The sequence below is a fragment of the Wyeomyia smithii genome, chromosome 2 (assembly GCF_029784165.1).
Source record: "Wyeomyia smithii strain HCP4-BCI-WySm-NY-G18 chromosome 2, ASM2978416v1, whole genome shotgun sequence".
NCBI classification, from domain to species: Eukaryota; Metazoa; Arthropoda; class Insecta; order Diptera; family Culicidae; genus Wyeomyia; species Wyeomyia smithii.
Window position 1 is genome coordinate 91,928,485 of NC_073695.1, and position 14,202 is coordinate 91,942,686.

The 14,202-nt window shown below is 37.9% G+C and overlaps 1 protein-coding gene across 10 annotated transcripts in view; it reads left to right on the top strand.

Moving 5' to 3' along the window:
- Positions 1 to 13,974, top strand: part of LOC129722324 (potassium voltage-gated channel protein Shab) — a 207,125-nt gene extending 193,151 nt beyond the window's left edge. For 9 of the 10 annotated variants that reach the window (XM_055675679.1, XM_055675678.1, XM_055675680.1 and 6 more), the window contains one exon: positions 8,131 to 13,974. The gene's annotated coding sequence lies outside the window, so the exon portion shown is untranslated. The remainder of the gene's footprint in view (positions 1 to 8,130) is intronic. The other variant, XR_008727591.1, reaches the window with a different exon arrangement.
- The last annotated feature ends 228 nt before the right edge of the window (positions 13,975 to 14,202 follow it).

The following is a 14,202-nucleotide window of genomic DNA, read 5'->3' on the forward strand; positions in this document are numbered from 1 at the left end:
ATTGGATTGATATCATGCTCTTCAAGATAAATTTTTAACATTGTAATTGTTTAGCTAGTTTTTTTTTTCTTCACCTATCGTTTATTTGACACGGCACCAATACAATTTAATGTTTAACGGCGCCAATTATATCTGATGACTTAAAATCTTTAAGCAAATTTTTTATCCTCGCTGCCGACAACGAGCTGAAATTAAGTCTATCTTAAAACTAGCATATATTTTTTAATTAGTGTTTTGTAGTTGAATGGTCGTCTGATGATCGTCGAATGGCCATGAATATGCAGCATGTATGGATTTGTTCTGCTAAGCCACGATGTTATGAGCTGGGACAGGGGCTTGTAATCCTCGGGTCCTGGAAGTATTGTGCGGGGTTCAGTTGCTGGTTATGGTTCGTTGTTGTTGTTCAAGCCAAGATATCACGAAAGGCCTCGGGTTCTCAGGTCCTGGCGGATTCGTGTGGGGTTCAGTTGATGATTCCAAAATCGAGGTCTATGACGTGTTCTTGCCGTTTTGTTGAATGTGGATGGAAAGGAATGGGACTAGATTGGGGCGTGGATGGATATCAGGAAAATGTATATAAGGGATATGTAGGGTAGGTCACGACTCGCCAAGACATCACGAACAGGAACAGCTGGTCCTCTACCCTCGGCCCGGAGGGAAGTTATTAATTTAGACCTGGCGTCACGGTGTACAGGGCATGACCAAACAACGTGCTCTATGTCGTGATAACCTTCACCACAGGCACAGATACCACTCTCCCCGAGCGCAATACGACGGAGATGCGTATCAAATCTTTAGTGATTGGACATAAGCCGCGACATCACGCAAATGAAATCTCGACCTACATCCAACCCCTTGAACCACGGGCTCGTCGATACCTTGGGGATAATGGAATGTAACCACCTTCCCAGTTCCCCTCTAGTCCAAGAATTTTGCCAACTGATGATCGTATTCTGACGTACAAGTGCGAAAAACTCATTAAAAGCAATTGGTCTTTCATAAATTTCACCGTTTGTTGCGCCCACCTTAGCCAAAGAGTCCGCTTTCTCATAACCCGGTATCGAGCAGTGAGAAGGGACCCACGCTAAGGTAATCTGATACGATTTTTCGGATAAAGCACTCAGATGTTCCCGTATTTTCCCCAGGAAATACGGAGAGTGCTCAACATCTTTCATCGATCGGAGAGCCTCAATGGAACTGAGACTGTCCGTAAAGATGAAATAATGGTCCGTGGGCACTTTTTCGATAATCCCTAGGGTGTACTGAATTGCAGCTAATTCTGCGACGTAAACAGAAGCAGGATTATCGAGCTTATGTGAGACGGTGAAATTGTTATTGAAGATACCGAAGCCAGTGGACCCATCGAGAAGTGATCCGTCAGTGAAGAACATATTGTCGCAGTTGATATTTCGATATTTATTAGAAAAAATTTTGGGGATCTGCTGCACGCGTAAATGATCCGGGATTCCACGAGTTTCTTCCATCATGGATGTATCGAAAAACACAGTAGAATCAGAAGTATTTGATAAGTTGACACGATTTGCAATATTCGAAGAAGGGTTAATATTTTGGGACATGTGATTGAAATACAATGTCATAAAACGGGTTTGAGAATTAAGTTCGAAAAACCTTTCAAAATTTTCAATCACAGGACGGTTCAAAACCTCACATTTGATAAGAATACGAGAAGACAAGCTCCAAAAGCGGTTTTTCAATGGTAGTACTCCAGCTAAGACCTCCAAACTCATCGTATGGGTCGATTGCATGCAACCCAAGGCGATACGCAAACAACGATATTGTATTCGCTCCAGTTTGATCAGATGTGTGTTTGCTGCGTAGCGGAAGCAGAAACACCCGTATTCAATAACAGACAATATCGTTGTTTGGTAAAGCCTTATAAGGTCTCCTGGATGGGCTCCCCACCATTGTCCGGTTATTGTACGAAGAAAATTCACTCTTTGTTGACATTTTTTCATCAGATACCTCACGTGACAACCCCAGGTGCCTTTAGAGTCGAACCAAATACCAAGATATTTGTGTACCAAAACCTGAGAAATCGTTTTACCCATTAATTGTGTTTGAAGCTGAGCAGGTTCATGCTTCCTAGAAAAAACTACTATCTCAGTCTTCTCCGGAGAGAATTCGATACCTAGCTGTAAAGCCCAAGCAGACAAATTGTCCAAGATATCTTGCAATGGTCCTTGCAAATCGGCAGCTTTGGCCCCTGTAACAGAGATTACACTGTCGTCTGCAAGTTGTCTTATCGTGCATGAATTTGCCAGACATTCGTCGATGTCATTTGCATAAAAATTGTAAAGAAGGGGGCTTAAACATGAGCCCTGGGGAAGACCCATGTAGCTAATTCGAAAAGTTGCCAAACCACCGTGCGTAAAATGCATGTGCTTTTCGGACAACAAATTGTGCAAAAAATTGTTCAAAATTGGAGAAAATCCTTGTCGGTGAAGTTTACCCGAAAGAATGTCAATAGAAACGGAATCAAAAGCCCCCTTAATGTCCAAGAACGCAGACGCCATTTGTTCTTTGCGAGCATACGCCAGCTGAATATCTGTTGAAAGCAACGCAAGACAATCATTCGTCCCTTTGGCACGGCGGAAGCCAAATTGAGTATCTGATAGTAGACCATTTGATTCGACCCAATGGTCTGAACGACGGAGTATCATTTTTTCCATCAATTTCCGGATACAGGATAGCATTGCAATCGGCCTATAAGAGTTGTGGTCAGAAGCTGGTTTTCCCGGTTTTTGGATGGCGATCACCTTCACCTGCCTCCAATCCTGCGGTACAATGTTTTGCTCCAGGAACTTATTGAACAAGTTCAACAAGCGCCTCTTGGCATTGCCGGGTAGATTCTTCAACAAGTTGAATTTGATTCTATCTAACCCAGGCGCGTTATTGTTACAGGACAGGAGGGCAACCGAAAATTCTGCCATCGTAAAAGGTGATTCTGGCAAAATCAAATATCCACCGACTTGAAGACTCCTCGCTTTCGTTGACCGTTACGCGATTCCGCATTCTTCGGGCTGTGTTCCAAAGAGTGCTCATCGATGTCTCACTCGGCGTCTGGTTCACGAACCGACGCCAATATCCGCGTTTCTTTGCTTTAGCCAAGCTTTTAAGCTTGGTATCAAGCTCCGAATACCGTATATAGTCGCCAGGTATACCTCCCTTCTGGAAGGCCAAAAACGCCTCGGATCTTTCTTCAAGTGGTGGATGATGTTGAATCGACTCGACCGCTTTTTAAATCATTTCCTCGTATAACTTCCAATCGACATTCCGTGTGAGGTCATACGGAATGTCAATTGGTCGCATGCGAGTTGACCCGTTAGTAATTGAAATAAGAATAGGCAAATGGTCGCTACCGTGAGGATCGAGGATTACCTTCCATGTGCAATCCAACCGTAGCGACGTTGAACATAATGATAGATCCAAAGCGCTTGGGCGCGCTGGAGGTTTCGGGATACGTTTCATTTCACCGTTGTTCAAAATAGTCATGTCGAAGTCATCGCAAAGGTTATAGATTAAAGAGGAGCGGTTATCATTGTAAGGGGAACCCCAAGCCACACCATGAGAGTTGAAGTCTCCCAAAATCAAACGTGGCGAGGGAAGAAGTTCTATTAAATCAAAGAGCAACCGTTGCCCAACCTGTGCTCGAGGAGGAATATATATTGAGGCAATACAAAGCTCTTTACCTTGTATTGTCATTTGACATGCGACAACTTCGATGCCTGGAATCGAGGGGAGGTTAATACGATAGAAAGAATAGCACTTTTTAATCCCTAAAAGTACTCCTCCATACGGGGTGTCTCGATCAAGGCGAATAATATTAAAATCATGGAAGTTGAGATCAATATTTGAAGTAAGCCAAGTTTCACAAAGGGAAAATGCATCGCATTTGTTTTTATTTATCAAAACTTTAAACGAATCAATTTTTGGTAAAATACTTCTACAATTCCACTGTAAGACAGAAATAGAATCCTTCATATACGCAGTTGAATTAGGCATCGAAGGATACAATCGCTGCAAGGAAGGGCCATTGGGCAGTCAACTGCTTCAAAAATGTTCTAACTGTTGGGAGAAATGCTGTGAGAAAAATTTTAATTGGATCGGGTATATTAAAAGTTTCAAAAATCCAGTCCACAATGTCAGAAAAATTGACCAGTCCAGCATTTGATTTTTCAACTGGATGTGCAAAAGGAACAACTGGGGTTTTAGATGTTCCAGGAAGTGCTGGGAACTCCTTCTGAGACTTTAAATTTGCAAGCCCAGGAGGAGTTTGCTTCGGCTTTTCCGCAGCACTTCTAGATTTGTTCGTATTATTCATTCCAACTTGAGAAACCTTAGGGCCTTTCCTGGGAAGCTTAGGAGAGGAAATATTTTTCCTCTTTCTAGATTCTCCAGGATTGGCGTAGGACGTTTCTGCTGGTGGATCGTCAGAGTCCGTTTCATCCGAAGACAGCAGATCAAAGGGGTTCGAATTTCAGCGTTAGAACGCTTTGAGCGCTCCTTAAGAGACCGTTTAATTTTATCTCTGCGTTGTATGTACACCGGGCATGTGGAAAGCTCATGCAGATTTTCCCCGCAGCGAATACACTTTTCAGCGTTTACGCTGCAAGAATCTTCCGCATGAGTCTCCCCACACTTGCCACACCGTGCCTTATCGCAGCAGTAGGCAGCTGTATGACCTAACTGCTTGCAATTGGTGCAATTCATAACACGGGGCACATACAAACGCACAGGCAGACGAACCCGGTTAATCGAGACGTGGCTAGGGAGAGCAGATCCGGCAAACGTAACGCGAAACGAGTCTGACGGAGTGTATACTTTTTTACCGCTGACGAGCGACATAGACCGTAATTGCTTACAGTCCAATATCTTCGCCTCAGTATTGGAATTCTTGAAGCAACCAGTTGCACTCAGGATACACTCGACAGACAGACTCGAATCGGTTATCACACCGTCGATCTCCACGTCTCGTGCGGGTACATACACGCGATACTCGCGTGTGAAGAGCTCGGAGCAAGCTATATCGTTGGCCTGATCCAGATCATTCACCACAACACGGAGCTTGTTTGGTCTGACTTTTGATATTTCAGTCACGGCCTTGTATCGCGACGTCAGATCCTTCGCGATTTGCAACGTGTTAAGCGATTTACCTCCTGGTTTGGGCCTCATGTAAAGGACCAGTGGACCCGTTGATCCGTCTGGGTAAAGCCTGGGACGAGGATTGATTAAAGCAGGGACAGACGGAGACTGAACAGGAAGGACAGGGTCGGGTGGGTCCGGAGACGGGGGATCGGGGGCTAAGGGATCCACATCCATTGCGCTCAAACTAGCGCAACAGTACAGTGGCGAAGAAACACGTACCTCTTCTTTTTTGTTGTCTTCAGTAGAACAATCACCGAGTCTTTCGGTGCTGGAACGGGCAGCTGCTCAGCGACACCACTAAAGCACAATAGCAGGATGACCTTCACTGCGGATTATCAGCTTATCTTCACACCGCACTTTGCACTCTTTGAAACGCGACCGGGTAAGCAATGCCGTTTTCGATTTTTTCTACACAATATCGGTTTTATAGCGAGACAACCACTTAATGCGTCCGTTATTGCCGAGCGTTCGGGACGGAATGTTTAGCTAGTTGTAAACATTCAAAAAATTTTCGGAGTAAACATGCCACTTAAACGTTCATAACTTTTGTTCCATTCATCAAATATTGACAGATAGTAGTACATATTGTCATATTCAATGTGTGGAAAAATTAGATTTAAAAAAATGGACTTTATGAGATATTTATTATTTTGTGACAATTTGGAAATTTTTTTTTTTTTTCAAAAACCGCAATTTTATTACCTACAACTTTGCTGAAGACACCATTTCAATCAAACAAGCCGTTGTTCTGAAATAGCTTTTTTTATCCTTCAGTAACCATTTCGTATAGACCCCTTCGAAACAGCATTCGTGAATCTACATAAAGAACTGATATCATAAAATGACCTTTTCATCCTAAAGGAACAACTGTGAAAAATTTCAGCAAAATCTGAAATGACATGCTAAAAAAATATTTTTTACCTATTTTCCATGGAATGCCTCAAGTGAACCTTGTATGAATGGAACATACGTTCTAAAAGTAGGGGTACTGGGGGTAAGCCCGGCACTGAGGTTAAGACCGGCACCCCCAGGGTTTTACTAGAAAACACTAATTAACTATGTTTTGGAAAATGTGAAGTGTTGATAATTAATGTATTAGACATTTTAAGACACATCAAAGCCACCGTGAAACGTTAAACGTCAAAATAATAGACAAAACACACGCTACTGGAACTGATGCGTAAAAGGATGTAACTTTTCGTAAGTGGAACTTAAGATTTTATTCATTTGGAAAGACTAAAATATATTTTTCGTTGCTCTACAATTTATTGCCTGTATTGTTAGCAATCACAGGAATTCGATCTGAGGTAAATTGAAGCGATATATTAGTAGCAATACTCTTTTTAAAAAAAATGTGTGCTGTCGGGGTAAGACCGTCACCCAGTGAAAGGGGTAAGTCCGACATGGTTTGAGGTTAGTTGAATGTTACTGACACATATTTCTCATCTTTTACCGATGTCTCGCTGCTGAATAAAATAAAAAAATGACTTGCACTCAAGCTCTTCTGTGATTTATGAATGATTTCAAGGGTTATTAGAGGTGTCGAATGTACTGAATCAAATCACAAGTGTTCACCGGAACTTGTTCCAGCAATCTCCCCAAAATCAGCTAACCGACAACAGCCAAATTCAACAGTGACGTACAGAAATGTAAGATCTCTCATTTTTCGGTTTCCGAGTTCAAATTTGTTCAGTTATTTCGAGTTAATTCATGGACAAACTCAGGTGCCGGTGTTACCCCCAAGGGGTGCCGGTTTCACCCGCACTGATTGCTAAACGTCGTTTTTATCTTAGTTTCAAAACTTCATTATTTCTTGTCAAATAACAGTTTGACAGTACTGACAGTCTTCATATCTTGTTGAAAACAATCTGGGCAATGATTTTGTGAAAAAAAAATATAACAATATTTGCCATCAAGTCCTACTAAAGGATCAATTTCCTTAGGGGGCCGGGCTTACCCCCAGTACCCCTAACTCTCGCGTTTCGAAGGTCAAAGTTTGAATGCCGCTAACAGTTCGCTAACCTACTCAAAAATTGGCGAAACCCGTAAAGTTTAGTCGCAGTGACGAAATACCCAACACGGAAAAAACCCGTAACTGAGAATTAGTGTTGCTAATTAGCGATTTGGCTTATATTGGGTTCCTAGTCACTGTCGAATAGATGGAAACGAAAGAGCCAATGAACTGGCAAGACTTGAATCGTCTCATCAGTTCATAGGATCAGAACCCTTCTGTGGTCTATCCGTTTGTTCCCTTAGAATGGAACTGAAAGCATTGGAAACTCTGAAAGTGGAATCCAACTGGACAAACACTTACATCGGTAGGCAGTCGAAGGGTTTCATCACACCGAACGTTTCTGTGACTCGCAAAATACTGGATCTTTCGAAGAATGATCTAAACACGTATACTGGTTTAATAACAGGGCCGTTATCATTTGAAGGTACCTATATGTCGAGCATGTGGCATGGAAAAAGAAGACTCGGGACATCTGTTATGCCGATCTCCGGCAATTTTTATCAAAAGATTTAAGTTTTTCGAGAGAGACTACTGGAACCCGCCGGAATCTGGAGAACAAATTCCAGTACGGTTGTGCGCGTTTTACGGAGTGTAATAACGGACTGGACTAATGCTATTGGTCAGGTTGTAACGACCACTCCCAACAGTGATACGTTATCCTGACTTAGCAAGATTAAAATGGGGGAATATGTCACAAAAATTCAAAAAAAACATGCTCGCAGAACACGGAAAAAATAGCGATTTAAGCGCAAATAAGCGGAATAATGCCCATTACTACAATTACCCGAGAATAAAGACTCGATCATTGAACCACAATGACAATGGATGCGATAACTGTACAAAAATTTCTTAATCTGCACCCAACAATTCAAAAAACTACGTTTCTATTAAAACACGAGAAATGTTTGAACGTTTGATTATTTAGAAACTAATCTGTTGTTTATTCACAGGACGCCACCAATCCACACCTCAACGAAAAATACTGAAACTAGCTAATGTAACCAATCTGTAAGTACGCTACTCTACACTTTAAGACTTTAGCAATCAACAATTCAAAAATGTGCCGACAAAAACAGATTCAAGAAAATCACAATGTTAATATGTAATCAAAAATAAATACAACAATTGAGACGCAAGATACACTAAGACCTTTTAAAGACATTCGTTTATTTCACACTAAAATAAGGTAATGCAAAAAACGAAGCAAATCGATCATTATATCACTAGGAACACGACAAAATATGAATGTTTACAAATGTAGGGAAAAATGATATTAGCCGCTACTACATGCACTGATCGTCAAATGCATCGATAAATATCGCCACACGCACTAAGCTAATCTAAACTAATGCCTGCTGTTTTAAGCTGATTAGAGAAACGAACAACAAACCATCAGAACAATTCCGTCTGCATCAGAGTGAAAACGTGGTCAGGCGTAAACTACCCTCACCGCCATCTTCAAACTCTGGAATGTTGCTTTGTGCTTCAGTTGACTTCGCAACAGCAACCAACTCCACCGCTATGGAAGGTGACCGCCCGTCTGTGCAACTCGACCCACCCAATCAACCAAAGCTAGTCGGACGCTTGACTCCATTAGTCATGTGCTTGAACGAGTTTACGTTTATCCACACGTGTATAAAATTTCAATAAAAAGTGAGATAAACCAAAACCCATAACTTTTTTAGCAATCATTGGGCGAAAAAGTGAAGTGCTAACCAAAATTAAACGATTCAAAAAAGACTCGAACTTGATTTTAAGTAACTTTCTCCAAATATTATGAAACCAAGCAAAAATGCACGTGAGAATGGAAATTAAAAAATAATCAATAAGTGATATTCATTTTCTAAGAAGTAATCAATTTTTATTGAATTGTTTATGCGATAAAACGCAATTCGCTGTGAAAAATAAACCCACTCAGAGCAAGGAGTAGGACAGAGGTGAACTTACTCAATTTAACACATTGCAGTATTTGAAGAAAGTTTGTTTTGTCTTTTTGGTATACAAATGTTAATCTGGATAAAAAAATACTTAAGTTTCACTGGCTCTCTACATACTTTGCTGCATTTTATGTCATCAATTGGATAAAGGAGAGCGTTATTCAACAAAGCAAAGACTATCAGGTTTGGGAAAAATATTTTGTAAAAAAAAACAACTATGCGTCATTCAAGGATTGTAGTTCAACCATGATAGTATCTCCAAAAGTGTTAGTCTGCGAGTTCATCATAAAGTAATTTATAGCGAATTTCATTATTTCACGGAGTCAGTGGAAATCTACGCAGTAATAGAAAAGCGATATTGCGTTTTACGATGCAAGAAAGAGATGCCAGATAGCCCCAAGTGGGCTCTGCGAATAAAGAAATTCGCTATTAGTTTGTTTTCTATTCTTCTCGCTCTTTAGTGCTTCTTTATACAGAACTGAATGATTTTTCCAATAAGCGAATGAAATAGTAAATACTACCGTAAAGTTTAAAATTATGAGAGAGTGAGGAGTTACATACTCATCGCAATGACAAACTCGTTAACGACGACATTCACTTGCTAATCCGTTCTCTATGATTGCACTTGTTTCATTCGAGAAAATTCAAAACTCATAAAATGACGTTTTTAAACTACCTAACGATTACGCGTGTTGTTTTGTTGAACAATATTTCGAGCGCTAAATAGTTTTTGATTTACTTATTTCAATGCTTACCAGATGCAAAAAAATGGTTATGAATGATAATATGGTTTATATCAAATTCTTCATCGACAAGCAATTTCTGCAAATGTTATTACTCGAAACTAAATAATTTTCCCTCGCCTCTATCTCCAAGCATAATTAGGATTTCGGACAATCAATCATTTATTGCAATCCACGCGAAAAACAACATAATATTCGTACAATACAGCTTAAAACAAGACGATAGAGAAAGACAACCGAATTTCACTTAACTCCTTTCTGACCTATTTATAGATGTTGAAAATTCAATAGGAAGTTATTTATCCAAAACACAATCAGTCTTTGACCTTCGCTGAGCATTGCACCAGTCCATTTGATTTCTTCTACAACACGTACAAATGTCGTAGTGAAAAGCAAAAATAACAATGCGGAAGAGAAATGGATCAATCGAAAGCAATACACAATCTTTAATATTACTTATACGTTTCGTGACAAACACACAATGATCTATAGAAGAAAAAAAATCGAAAGAGCACTTTGAGTCAACTTACAATATAAAATTCATACACGATACGAAAAACAGATTGATCATTTATATCTGTCACACTAGCGTAGACAGCATACCTAATCTATCACGAATTATAGGAGGAATAATTTTTAATACTTGAATTGAATGTGCTGCCAGCTTCGCGAAAAAAGAACAAATAGGTACGTCAAAGCAGGCACGCAACGGATAGTCGCCGGATAATTTTAACGAAAACAACGCGGTTGTATAACAATAAGTTGGTTCAAGCGTAGGAATGTTTCTTCTTCGTGGCGAAAACATAAAAGAAAACTTCAGTGCATCGTTCACAGTGGAAACAACCAGATTTTTCTCAGAATGTGAAATAAAACGATAAAAATAAGAATATTAAAATGATGGCTTATATCTGTGATTTAATTAAACAAAAAGAGTAAAAGTTGAGAATGTTACTATAACACTGTATATTGAAAAAGGTAAATTTTAAACTATGTTAACATTTAAAAATATGAAAATGTGCTTTTTAAATATTTTCGATACGAAGACATTATATATACAAAATGAAAGTAAAAATATAAAAACCGTAAACAGGAGGAAATTACAAACAGCCGATTACTTTGGATCGCGACATGCCAGGAAACAGAAACCAAATAATGAAAAAAAAAAATGAGGATCTATTATAATTATATATGAATGTGTAAAGAAGCCGCTAAATCTACAAAAATATATATGCCACTACATGCTTTAGATAGTAAGGATAGATAAGTAACCTATGCGAAGGGTTAAGTAGTAAAATTAATGCAAAATGATTTATGTTTTAACCAACAGTTATCAATTATTATCAATTATTCAGATCTCTATTTTATTGAACTAGTTTGTTTTTTTTTTGTTCACACCTAGTTATCGAACTTTAAGTACCGATTCCACTATTATTAGGCTTGAATATAAGTGAATGTCTTTCTTTCTTTAAAACACCCATCAAAGTTTTTATTTGCACTATTAATTACAGTTTGGTACCATAAGTGTACCCTTTAGCCTAGCTGTATAGTTTACATCCAAATTTACGGAGTTACACTTCATTACAGTTTTGCATGATTTGAAATGAAAGACATTTCCTTGTTTATAAGCGATAAGTAATTTGCATGTATTTGGTAATGACGATAACCCGTTAGTGATATAGAATTTAATCTAAGTTAAGTAGTCACATGTTGAAAGATGCATAGGCGAAGTTCCATTGTGGCTTACGTGATGTTTGGAATCGCTAGAAATAAACATGTTTAAGATTTATAACCTTCTAGTGCCATCGGAAAGTCACATATCTATGTTGAAAGAATTCCAAATACGTTGCAATAGAAATATGTTTTCAAATTAAGCACTATAAAGTATATAGTAAGAATGAAGAGCTACTCAGTTCGCATGAAAAGTATTTGCTAATCGCTTTGAGTTATAGTTGGAAATTTAAATGTAAATCGCCCTTCTTCTTTCGAGAACATGTGACATTTATCTGATAAATTATTTTGCCGGTCTGAAGAGCCCTTCATTTCTTAATATCTTAAATCCATTTCAGTTCGAATATGTAAACCTGTATGTTAAAAATAATGAATGATTGGAATAATCATTATTAACAGAAATAATTTTCAGTCATCCTAAACCCTTTATTAAATTAACGAACAAACAAATATTTTATCGCTTATTGATTCTTACATTCTATTTAAGCAAGTCCTATAACTTGAAACCCTCAATTTTTATCATCAATTGTATGAAACACTATGAGTTTCGAGAAAATCTTTCGAGTTTTTCAATGGCATTAGCTCCGCAAGGCAAACCCTTTTTCGAAAAGTTTGATGAACTTTCTAATTCTTGTTTTCTTTGAATTATAAATTAACAGATTACTTGTTCGGAGATTAACGATGATCCGAGCGAAACTTCAATGGCGAGTAATGAGTTTCTGAAACTGTGCCTGTACATTGAGACGGCTTTCGTTAAGAAACTATGACTAATAATAATAAATGTCATGTCATATAACAATGGTTGAAAGATTGAAATTGAGAGATATCCACAATCTACAACATTTTGAAACCAGTTCTGATTGGATAAACAACGGTGACTCATACTTAGAAATGTGAATGACCAAAAATACACCTAGAGGAATTCAATGGATTTATGTAATTTACGATTGCGTTTTGTACTGAACTTTCAGCTCTCAATTTTTGCCACGCGGATTACCAAATTTTATTACATTCTACGGCTTACGAATATTCTTGCTCTTTTATATCAAATTCATTTCATTTTTTTCGTAAATATTGATTCAGTCAAAAGATAACACAAACAAATTAAAATAAATTTAGGAACAACTGAACACAATGCATAATAAAACGAGCGCGGTTTGGTAACGTCCTAATTTCCAAAAACAAACAGAAAAATTTTAGAATTAAATCAATGAATACAATATTTCGGTAAATAAAAAATACTATAGAAAACTTTTGAAAATTATAAAATCCGAGCATTCAGTGATCTAGAAGAAAAAAAATATTATAAGGCATGTAAAAACAAAATTATGAACGTTTAGGCAAATGTTATTCATTCCCAGTTCTGATCCAAATGTTGGCATATAATTAGTCTTCATCTGAGTTTGTTTTGTTGATAACCAATAGAATTCTTATGAATCATTGAGCAAAAGTCAATGCGTTACAACCGACAGGGGCTAAAATACTGATACTGTAACCTAATAACAATAAGAATACTTGTTTCGTTAAGGATCGTTATCTATTACTTAAATTATTTTCTTACACATCCGAAGACATCAGATTATTCCATGGATCATTAGCTAATAAATGAATTTATGAAACAAATTTTATACAACCGCGTTGCAAATACGCGCAAGTAATGTTTAGCGAAAAATGTTATGTCATGATCGAAGAAAGAAGCATAAGATTATTTAACTACATAAGCAGTACCTATGTGGAGATCCATTTTGTTCAGCGGGTCATATTCGAATTCAATGTTGCTAAAAATAGTCACACATATCCGCTAGTTTTTGATCAACAAATATAACAATATCGAAGCACATATGTCCAATACCCTGAACCGTTCATTTATCGTTAGTCAAATGAATTGAATTGAAAATACCAATATTGGTCATTATTCTTTTTACCCACCCGTTTGAAGTAAATCAAATGACAAAAGTATTCAAATTTCGCGTCATCGCACCCGCCAAATGTAAAATATTAAAACAAATAGTATCAGTGTTTTCTTGTTTAAAAGCGAGCAAGTATCAAGATCCTGTGCTTTGTAATGTGCGAAACCGGATGAGCAAAAATTACAATTGATATATGGTGAGTTGAGCGGATAAAATGAAATAGTCTCCACTATTTACTATTCAATGATCACTAATCGAAATCGACTACGCCTATGCGACTGCATTCTGCCATTTCAAAAGCAGATAATAGATTAGAAGCAGGCAACCAAATGTATCCTACTCGCATCAACGGTATGATACTGCAATAGGTTAAAAAGTTTTATTTTTATTGCCATTTTAATCAACAATAACAAATGGGAAACTGTGAAAAAGTCTATACAAAATTCAGATGAAAATAAAAACATTTTTATTAATTACATTTGTTTATTTTATGATAAATCCGAAACCTGTTTGCTGAGAAATAATTAACAAAATAAGTTGGTTACATGATGTGGTTCGCGGAATCAAAACCTTAAAAAAAAATCTACTTCATTTACGGATGCTCCTTTTGAAAATTTACACGGAATTTTCGATTAATGTTTTTTTTTTGCTTGACCGTCAGTCTGAGGTTTAATTTTCCATGGGAAATAACGGCATAAACAGTC